We start from the raw sequence: 11,097 nt of genomic DNA, 5'->3' as shown, positions 1-11,097 counted from the left end.
GGATGACTTGATCCAAAGGGTCTGTTTTTGTGCAGTATGACTCTATGACTGTAATAAATAGTAACAGCCCTGGGTGATGACATTTTGTGGAGATCCTCGGTTGTGACATTCTGTAATTTTCATTTGTAGCCATTTTCTGTTTGGTTGATTGTTTGTTTCTCACTACTATGAAATCACTCTTAATAACTTTCTATCAGAGTTAAGAGTCAAAGAACAATTGTAGATGAGGATTAAGGTCAATAAGCACTGTCGTTGACTGATGCAACTGTTTTTTCTTTGAAATTACAAACTCCAGTTTGTGAACAAAGTCCTGTCTACTTTGCTATATGAGTCTCCAACCACTGACCAAACTCCAGGTGAAACAACTGCTGAGTTCTGCTTTCCCAGGCACACTGTTGTACTTGCTCTCAGTCCGTTGCCATTGGTGAACTTCGAGGAACAAAAGCAACTGCTACACAGTAACCTACTTTGTGGAGATTGGGATCTGAAGTATTACAGAGAGAAACATAATTACATATAACTGGGAAACTGATCATGATTTCTCAAACAAAAGGTACGTTTCAACCAAAATCTACAATAAATTCAAGAAGCAATCCCTTCCCTTGCCTGTTTTATTGATTTTCTGCTTGCATTAGCAGTTTTGAGCAGTTACATTTAGTAAACAATCAGTCTGTTGTATATGACTGATTAAGGGGTTTGTGGAAACAGCGCTTCACGTGGTTAACTGATAACTAAGAGGGAACTTCATCTTATAAGAATACTTCCAAGATTAATGTGGACAATGTGGATGTTAATTGATAATCTGCACAAGTAGACTCCAAACAACAAAATGCTTTCAGGTTTTCAAATGATTTGATGAGTTTGAAATAAAATGCAAGTAGCAAACAATGCAGCTGCCTTAAGTTCCTCAACCTTTCACATAGTAGTTCTTGTTGACGTGTGAGATTTGCACAACAGCTTCAGCTTTGCAGTAGAATAACTGTGATTGGTGGTCTATTGGTGTGATTATTTAGCCATTATTTACTTATTTATTTGACTTATAATGTTACGTGGAAAATGAAACAGTGTGGCACCAACCAACTTGTGAAAATGTTGTTTTCCAATTAGTTAGTTGTCCTTGGCTAGACTTCAAGAGAAGTTCAATAAGGTAAAGCTTGGTAAATGTCTTATTTTTGTCAATTTTTGATTGCTCGTTGGTATATGAGTACACAAATCACATGACTTTGACAACCACACATCATATACCACTCCAAGCTAAACAAAATCAACATAAATGTCTCTTCACTAATTAACTTTTGCAAGAGCAACAGTCCATAAAGTAATTTCCTAGAACCCTGATAGCTACATTCATTCCCAGGATGAACAAATATTAACATGTTTTGCAAATGTTCATGGTGAAATGTTTTTCTTGTGAAATCCAAGTGAAGGGTCCAGGCCTAAATGACAGGACAACACCGAAGCAGAGGAATGGGGCAAGTTTAAAGGCAGTTGGCTTTTAACACAGTTGGCAATTTGCACAAATCTTAGGTTTTTCAACATGTGATTGTAATTTAAAAACTGAAAAGAAGCACTTGCACATATGCAGCAACTTTCGTGATCCAAGGATGTCCCCACATTTTACAACCAATGAAATATACCCTGATGTACAGTCGCTGTTGTAACGTAGGAAATGCAGTCATCAATTTTGCACGGCAAGGTCTCATGAACAAGAATGCGATGTTGATCAGATAATCTGCTTCTGTGATCTTGATTAATGAATAAATATTGGCCAAGACACCGAGAATACCTCCACTACTCTTCTTCAAAATAGTGCTGTGGGACCTTTACATCTACTTAAAGAGGCAGGTATGGGTACATCATTACATGCAAAAACACACTTTGAAATATGACACTCCTTCAGGACTGAACCAAGGTATCAGCCTAAACTTTTGTCCTGGAGTAAGACTAGAAAATATAGTTTTCTCACCAACTTGATGGAAGAGTTCCAACAACTGATTCATGGTTGACGCGCATACATTAACTTACATGTAACTAAATATTATAATTAATGGAATTTTATAGATCACCTTTGATAATTACTGCATAATTTGCTACGCCAGCAATGATTTTATAATCCATAGTACCTTAGAAGGTGCTAGATTTTGACAGGATTGAATTGGCATAATAAAGTTGGCTAAATAGAAATATGTAGGATGATATTGTAATTTTGAACCTTCCGTGTGGTGTTACCCTCAATAGGAAAGTAACTTGAAGATTCAGGACTATATGAATCATAAAACATTAATTGCAGGCACATCAAGTAATTAGGAAAGCAAAACGAATGTTATAATTTGTCAAGAGGATAATTAAATACAAAAGTTGGGAGATGATGCTTCAGTTATATAGGCCACCAGTGAGACTGCATCTGACTGTTCAAACTATTGATCACATTATTTAAGGATAGATGTAAATATGTTGGAATAGGCGAGTTGTCCTATGAGGCTCGACTTGTATCTACTGGGGTTTAGAAGAGTAGGGGACAACTTGATTGAAATTTATAAAATCTGAAAAGGTCTTGACCAATTAGATGTAGAAAGGATATTTTCACTTATAGAGAATCTAGAACCAGTGGTCACTATTTAAAAATCAGGAATTACAACTTTAAAACAGAGGGTCATGAGTCTTTGGAAATCTGCCCCTGAAAAAAAATGTGCGGAGTCCTTGAGTATTTTTAAGGCAGAGGTAGTTTGATTCTTGTTAACAGGGGTTTTAGTGTCAACAGAAACAGGAAGGAATGTGGATTTAAGGTTACAATCAGATCAGTCAGGATTTTATTGAATAGCAGAACAGGCTCAAGGGCTGAATACCTATTCATGCTCCTAATTAATATGTTCAATTGTTCATATTATAGTTGTATCTCCATGTTGTGTTCCCATTAAACACAGTTCTCTACTGAGACCAAGATTGCAGAATCATTCTTATGTGCCCTGTATACCTTTGACATTCATAAGCTGCAGTTATATTTCCATGCAGAAGCATTGAAACAAAACCAATGGCATATCTTGGATTGAGATGCCATTTTAACTGCAGAGTATATTAAAGCTGGGTTGTATGAGGTGGCTCACATTGGAGAAGGAAGGATTTATATAGCTGGACCTTGACAAAATGTGAGATATAACTGCTGCATGTTGTGGGTTTGTAACATTTTAGTCTCACAACAGAGTTTATTTTTTAGTCTCGCTATCCATATATATATAGGAAAATTAAAGTCATCCAGAGAGTGTGAATTCACTGATCTATGTTTCCTAACTTTAACAGTACTTGTGCAGAACTCCTTCCTGGCAAGGAAAATCCAATCACAACCTGCAATATAACTGGGTGGTGCCATTTGCACTTTGCCCACTATAGTTATGGGCCTCAAACTAACAATGGTGTTTAATAGCAGTCTAGAACCTGACTAGGTTTCTGAAAGGCAAGCAATCATTCATTTTCTACGGATCATTATACAGTTTTGATATAGTTATCTTTCAGACATTACAATTAATGTTATTTTAAGTACTTGTAACCATCATAAGCCTTTCATAATCTTATTGACAATGTTATATTCAAAATAATATATCATTCGGCATGAACATAAAACTTCATTTTAATCTCCTATTTCAATGAAAACCAAAAGGAAAGAACTTGCATTGCTAAAGCTCCTTATAGCAGGAGGTTAAGCTAAAGGCAAAATAGGTTAGCACAACCAGCAACACTTCCAAACTTCAGTTGAGTGAATACTTATGGTAGCAGATTTTCTTTTTTTTGCCAGACATAGGGCTAGTTTTTACTGTTAGCAAGATTCAGGATTCTTTTCATTTGCTCCCATACTGAGGTCATCTTAGTGCAGACATCTTGCTTTGCCAGCACTTGCTTTGGTAATGTCCCACTCATATTGTCATTGTGACTGCTTATTGTTCATTTATTTAATGTGTGTGTGTATCAAAACAACATAGATCATTTCTTCCCATTTCTAAAACTAGACCTTGATTTGATACTTTGGAGTTTTCTATTTTTGTCTTGCTGAAGTGGCAATGGCAAGGTACAGATTGTAATGATAAAAAGTTGGGACACTGAAAGGGGTTACCTTGAACTGGTTCATCTGGGAAAGAATAGGTTTTAGAACTATAGAATTTGCAGTTCAGAAGCAATTCAACCCATTTTACCTAAGGAAGTTCTTCAAAATATAGCTTTCTACATAAATTCTCAACTTTGCTTTGTTTCCTGCTTTGCATGCCGATTTATATTCTTTCTTTTTAACTACTTCTCTTCTGACTCTCATTTAGTAACCATTTGTGATAAAGTGTTTCAAAAATGAACAATCCCTGTGTTATTCAGATTTTAAGCTTATGTATGATTCATTGGGGTTTTAAAATAGCGTTTGTAGCACTGTGGCAGACTTTAAAATTTCAGCTATCTTTTTAGTGGATCTAATCTGTTTTGTGGTTCACTATTGTGAAATTCAAATGGGTTAATTTACAAAACAGCTCTATTAGCTGCAAACCTGAACTATTGACGAGCGGAACAGAAATTTCAGCACATTATCTCCCCAATTTTCTATTCATTAATATATAGTTGTTCTACATTCACAAAACGAATCAGACCAGATGTTAACTAAGAAAGTCTGCAGGATATTAATTACAAAAAGCGAAAGAAAAGTTTCGACCCCAAGTGTGCTGTTAGGCACAGAATTCACAAATGGTAGGCTGCAAACCAATAGTAAACCCAAGTTATTTTTGATGATCAGAACTCATCACAATGCAGAAGTTCAACTAAAGTATGTTTTGCTTCTTGGTATTAAAATTTCCTACACTACACTATAACTTAAAAATACTTAAAACAGTAAAATGTAAAGGTGTTTTCCATCTGTTTTCAATTTAACACAACAAACGACTGCACACTCATCCTTGTTGAAACACTGACAGGAATTCACCTTTGCAATGCAGTTTTAAATTGACAAAACACATTGAAAAATATGGGGAAAGTTCAGGTTGTAATCCGTGCTGCACTTTTAAAGTTGTCCAAAATGCTATAACTTAGGTTTTATGTGGGTTTTTTTTCACTTTTGCCAATAAAATAGATCAAGAAATTTTGACTCGTGTGCCTATTTTACATTTCAATTGATTGATTTCAAAGGAAATGAAAATCCTGAGAGATTTAAAGCAGTTGGCCAATTTGAACTGCCGGAGTTGCCAGAAATGTTGAGAAAATTGAATACAAATCATATTAATAAAAGATACAAATTTAAATTTTTTGGAAGAAATGAGTTAGGTTTGCAATGAATAGGTTGCTCATAATGGGATTTTTTTTGTGTTACATGACTCCTTTTTAAAAACATATTGCAATAATTAAAAGTGTTCTGGTAATCTTTTGTTAGCAAAATAATAAAGTTGTCTCTTAACTCTAGCTTCAAGTTATTTCTTGCTTATAGTTTCTTGCAGTATAGTTTCCTGAGGTTAGAAATAACTAAATAAAGATATTAGTAGATGAACACCCAATGTATTTGCCTGCTACTTTAACTGAAACAGCCTGTCACTCTTCTTCAGACAACATGTTAATGGAACACAAAGAATAATTTGAAGATTTTGCATTCAAATTTAGTCACTGCCAGATGGAATTAGTTTTTACTTACAGTAACTTGAATAAACCTTAAAGATATCTATTGAAGATGATAACTCCGATCATCTAGAGTTAGTATTATTTACCATCCTGTAGTTCTGGTACCAGGGTCTAATTTATCAGTTTGTGTCCCACATAAAGAAATGGTCTATTGAGATTTGTGGCTCAGGACTTGCCATGCTTAAAGCTGAAATGCTGTCAATTTTCATTATTCACTATCAAATTATAATCATTCTGCTTATTCATCAATATAAATCTTCCAAAAATGCGTTAACTAAATTGAAAATTTTCTCAATGTACCTCTGATTCCAAACCTCTTAAATGGTTTGAAGGCTTAACTTTCCAAAAAAAAAATCTATTATGATCAAATACTTAAAGCATTAATTATATGTCAGACATGTACACTAGGTGGGAGTAAATCAAATTATAGGGTACGGACAATTCATAGTTATCCATTTAGTAGAATGCTGGTAATTCTTTATCAGCTGTATTAATAGGTATTATTATTTTATGTGGGAAATATGTGACTCGCTATAATGTCAGTGCAAAAGTCCATAGAATGCAAATGAATGGGCAAGTGAAATGTCATGAACTATTGGCATTATTAATTCACAACTTAGAGCAAAATCCAGCCCAAAGTAAGTAGTGGTTAAAGGTTTTGTATATGAATGTGGATTATAAGTTGTGCTTGATGATAATATGGATCAAGTATCAATGAGGAATCAAATATGCATACATGTAGTTGACATTTTATTACAGACTAAGCATATCACCAATGTTTAATCCTCATTTATACCTTAACACTGGGCGGCACGGTGGCACAGTGGTTAGCACTGCTGCCTCACAGCTCCAGAGATCTGGGTTCAATTCCCGCCTCAGGCGACTGACTGTGTGGAGTTTGCACATTCTCCCCGTGTCTGCGTGGGTTTCCTCCGGGTGCTCCGGTTTCCTCCCACAGTCCAAAGATGTGCAGGTCAGGTGAATTGGCCATGCTAAATTGCCCGTAGTGTTAGGTAAAGGGTAAATGTAGGGGGTATGGGTGGGTTGCGCTTCGGCAGGGTGGTGTGAACTTGTTGGGCCGAAGGGCCTGTTTCCACACTGTAAGTAATCTAATCTAATCTAAACATCCAAAATGAAAATTGGAGATACCCAGTACATCTTATAGCTTCCAAAATATTCCTGCAGTAATCCAAATCTGAATCTATGTCAAACAGAGGGAAAGAACATCTCCTGCTTCTTCAAAACATATCAGTTCAGTTTTTTTGATCATTAGTACAGTATAAAAAAATCCTCATGCTTCCCACATCATAAACTAAAAACAACACTGGATAAGTTTTCTACTTCCAGCTCGAGTAGAAAGGCTTCATGGCAATAAGTGTGGTGTTTCCTCTGAAATTATTCCCGGCCAGCCTGAAGTCATCTTCAGTACACGTTCATGGAGAATTCTTTGCCCATAGACCTTGCTGAGGGAGGGTGGAGGGAATTGCAAGAGGTATAAATTGGTCTGCAATTGCAGTTCTTGATGTTTTGATTTGATATTTGAAGTGGTAGCTTAATTTTGGAACAGATAAATGCATTGCCCAGTCACCATTTCATTTTTAAATGTAACATAATATAATGGGTTCTTGGTTTCCCTTAATTTTGAAATTATGTTTCATTGATTACAGAATTAATTCACTAATCTTGTTGGACATGAATTATTTAAATATAAATCACTTGTTAGTAGGAAAATTGGATGAGGTTAAAGATTGAAAATGTGTTGCTGGAAAAGCGCAGCAGGTCAGGCAGCATCCAAGGAACAAGAGAATTGATGTTTCAGGCATAAGCCCTTCTTCAGGAATCTTCAGATTCCTGAAGAAGGGCTTATGCCCGAAACGTCGATTCTCCTGTTTCTTGGATGCTGCCTGACCTGCTGCGCTTTTCCAGCAACACATTTTCAGCTCTGATCTCCAGCATCTGCAGTACTCACTTTCTCCTTAGGTTAAAGGTTCTCATATATTGACAAAGCCACAATTAAAGTGACCCCACAGTGCCCTCATTCACCTCTCCTAATGGTATAACTGGGATTATTTTATGTGAGACTATTCCTGCACTGAGTATTTTTTATTTGATAAACTGTAGTATTAGATTAATACAATTTCTGCTGTTAAACATACCAATATAAGACCTCCAACAACTTTAAAGAGCTTTCAGGAGTCAATAGTTAACACACTTATTCATAAGATGTATTTTTTTTGGACAGGACAGTATTGGAAAGACTTATGGCCTAGATTTCTTAAAAAATCTGTATTTTTCAGTCCCATTCAGCACATGTGTGTTGATAGTTTAGCGATTTTCATGTGGAACTTTGGTTAATTTAAAACTACTGGATGTGGTCCAAGTATTTTGCAATATATTCTCAAATAAGATTGATTGGTCATTGCCTAATACATGTTTTCCGGAGGAAAACCACGTAATGGCTCCTTTCTTGCACAATGTATGAAAGTTATTACAAATTTCTGATGCATTTTGTAAATAATCTATTGGATACAGCTTACCCTATTTGTTAAACTTTCTGTTCTAATGTTACAATGCTAATGGAGCTTAACTCCTATTCTACTCACTATATTGTAATGTGTGACAATTTTAAGTCCTAAATTTAATAGGGATGGTGTATGATTCATTTTATTATGTTGATGATGAAATTGTCAACAGGAATTGCAAAACAATATTATTTATGAATCTTTTCTACATTGATTCTTAGCATGTGGGCAATGCTTACTCTTTATTCTTCACCTCTTGTTCCCTTGAGAAGCGGAATTCTAAGCTGGCTTCGTGAATTGCTGTAGTCACTGTAGCAAATATACTCCTACAATACTGTTAGGAAGAGAGCTTTAGAATTTTAACTCACTGATGATAAAGAACAAGTGATGTATTCCCAAGTCAGGTTAGTGATGTGACCTGGAGACCTGAGACCTGGAGGTGATAATCACATGTTGTTATAATTTTTCTAGAAGATAGAGGTCATGGGTTTCGGAGGTGCTTTCAAAGAAACCTTAGTGAGATTCTGCAGTGAATCATGTGCAACACATTGCAGCCACAGAATGCTGGCTGAAAAAAGAAGTGGATATTTAAGTTTGTTAATGGCGTAATGATCCTGCTTTGTTCTGGATAGTTTTGGATCTTCCTGAGTGTTGTTGCAGGTGCCTCTATTTAGGAATCTGGAGAGCATTTCATTACTCTCTTGACTTATTCTGAAAGATACATTTTGAGCCAGATATCTGTTGTTCAGGGGAGAGAAGGCTTAGGTTATTCATCTTCAGGACTTACCATATTTAATAAAATAAAGCTTTCTGATAAAATGACATTGATCCTTTGTGGACTATCTCCAGTTCTTATAAAGTTTATATTTTGCACTTTTTACATTAATATTTTTATGAATAAATCTACTATGGCAGGTTAGCCCATATTTATTGATCACTGATGTTATATTAAGCATTGCTCAGATTCTCAGGAAATGTGGAGGGCATGATGCATATTTTCAAGTTCTGCTCCAAGGTACTCACCATCCTTACCTGGTACTATATCACACTTCCTTCATTGTTTCTGGATAAAAACCCTGGAACTGCCTTCCTATGAGCACTGTGACTATATCCACCCCAGTACATTGTAATGGTTCACAAAGGTAACTCACTGCCACTTTCTCAAGGAATGGACGATACAAGCTGCCCTAACCAATGATATCTCAACCCATGAACAAATAAAAAATATAAACAACTCATTAAAATATAGGAAATAGCACACCACAATAGTTGATCTATCTCTAGTTACACGACATTTTTTTATATTGATACCAAAATATTCCAGCCCCAAATTTGACATCTGACCCTGATCCTAAAGAATCTTCTTGGGTCAGGTATAAGCTTCTTAATTAAACTGCGATTGACAGGCACCTGCAGGATAAGGAAACACTCAGGCTATTAGCTGCATAAAACGCTGTAAGTCTATTGAGTTGTAGCTTTGTCCTATAAATAAGTAAAAGCAGCCAGTCCACCCCTTTCTAAACATAACTTTGCATCAGGATCATACTCAAGTTTTAAAAATATCCACTTCAACCTCTTCAGGCCACAATCTTGGCTGAATTCCTCAGATAGTCCAATCACAATAGAACGGAGTTAAGCATAGTTTGAGAATAAAAGATGCAGGGACTCCTGAGATCGGCAACAGTTCTGAAACATACCACAAAATAAACTGAATACAACACTACAAGCATGCATATCTGAGTCAATCCCAACCTCACCATCAAAGCTGTGGATAAAGGGGGTGCAGTGGTAGTTTGGTGCACTGACCTCCATAAGGCTAAAGCCAGACGCCTACTCGAAGACACCTCCTCTTACCACTCCCTCGACCATGACCCCACTCCCCCATCACCAAACCATCATCTCCCAGACCATACAGATCCTCATCACCTCAGGAGATCTCCCACCTACAGTCTCCAACCTCATAGTCTGGGAACTCCGCACCGCCTGATTCTACCTCCTTCCCAAAATCCACAAGCCTGAGCACCCTGGCCCACCCATTGTCTCAGCATGCTCCTGCCCCACTGAACTCATCTCCACTTACCTCGATACTGTCCTATCCCCCCTAGTCCAGGAAGTCCCCACATACATTCGAGACACCACCCAAGCCCTCCACCTCCTCCAAGACTTCTGTTTCCCCGGCCCTCATCTTCACCATGCCTCATCTTCACCATGGACATCCAATCCCTCTACACCTCCATCCGCCATGACCAGGGCCTCCAAGCCCTCCGTTTCGTCCACTGTAGACATCCCAAACAGTACCCTTCCACTGATACTCTCATTCGTCTGGCTGAACTGGTCCTCACCCTTTACAATTTCTCCTTCGAATCCTCCCACTTCCTCCAGACCAAAGCGGTAGCTATGGGCACCCGTATGGGCCCCAGCTATGCCTGTCTCTTTGGCGGCTACATAGAACAGTCCATCTTCTGTAGTTACACCGGCACCACTCCCCAACTCTTCCTCCGCTACATTGATGACTGCATTGGCGCCACCTTGTGCTCCCGCAAGGAGTTTGAGCAGTTCATCAACTTCACCAACACATTCTACCCTGACCTTAAATTCACCTGGACCATCTCTGACACCTCCCTCCCCTTCCTGGACCTCTCCATCTCCATTAATGACGACCGACTTGACACTGACATTTTTTACAAACCCACCAACTTCCACAGCTACCTGGATTATACATCTTCCCATCCTACCTCTTGCAAAAATGCCATCCCATATTCCCAATTCCTCCGCCTCCGCCGTATCTGCTCCCAGGACGACCAGTTCCACCACAGAATACACCAGATCGCCTCCTTCTTTAGAGACCGCAATTTCCCTTCCCACGTGGTTAAAGATGCCCTCCAACACATCTTGTCCACATCCTGCATCTCCGCCCTCAGACCCCACCTCTCCAACC

At 37.6% G+C, this 11,097-nt stretch overlaps 1 long non-coding RNA gene across 1 annotated transcript in view; it reads left to right on the top strand.

Moving 5' to 3' along the window:
- The first annotated feature begins 310 nt into the window (after positions 1-310).
- The window catches only part of LOC122560083, a 64,737-nt gene continuing 53,950 nt past the window's right edge, over positions 311-11,097 (top strand). Inside the window, exon 1 of the long non-coding RNA XR_006314636.1 lies at positions 311-553. This is a non-coding gene — a long non-coding RNA (uncharacterized LOC122560083). The remainder of the gene's footprint in view (positions 554-11,097) is intronic.

Source organism: Chiloscyllium plagiosum, chromosome 20 (assembly GCF_004010195.1).
Source record: "Chiloscyllium plagiosum isolate BGI_BamShark_2017 chromosome 20, ASM401019v2, whole genome shotgun sequence".
NCBI classification, from domain to species: Eukaryota; Metazoa; Chordata; class Chondrichthyes; order Orectolobiformes; family Hemiscylliidae; genus Chiloscyllium; species Chiloscyllium plagiosum.
This window is presented reverse-complemented; position numbering and strand designations above follow the sequence as displayed.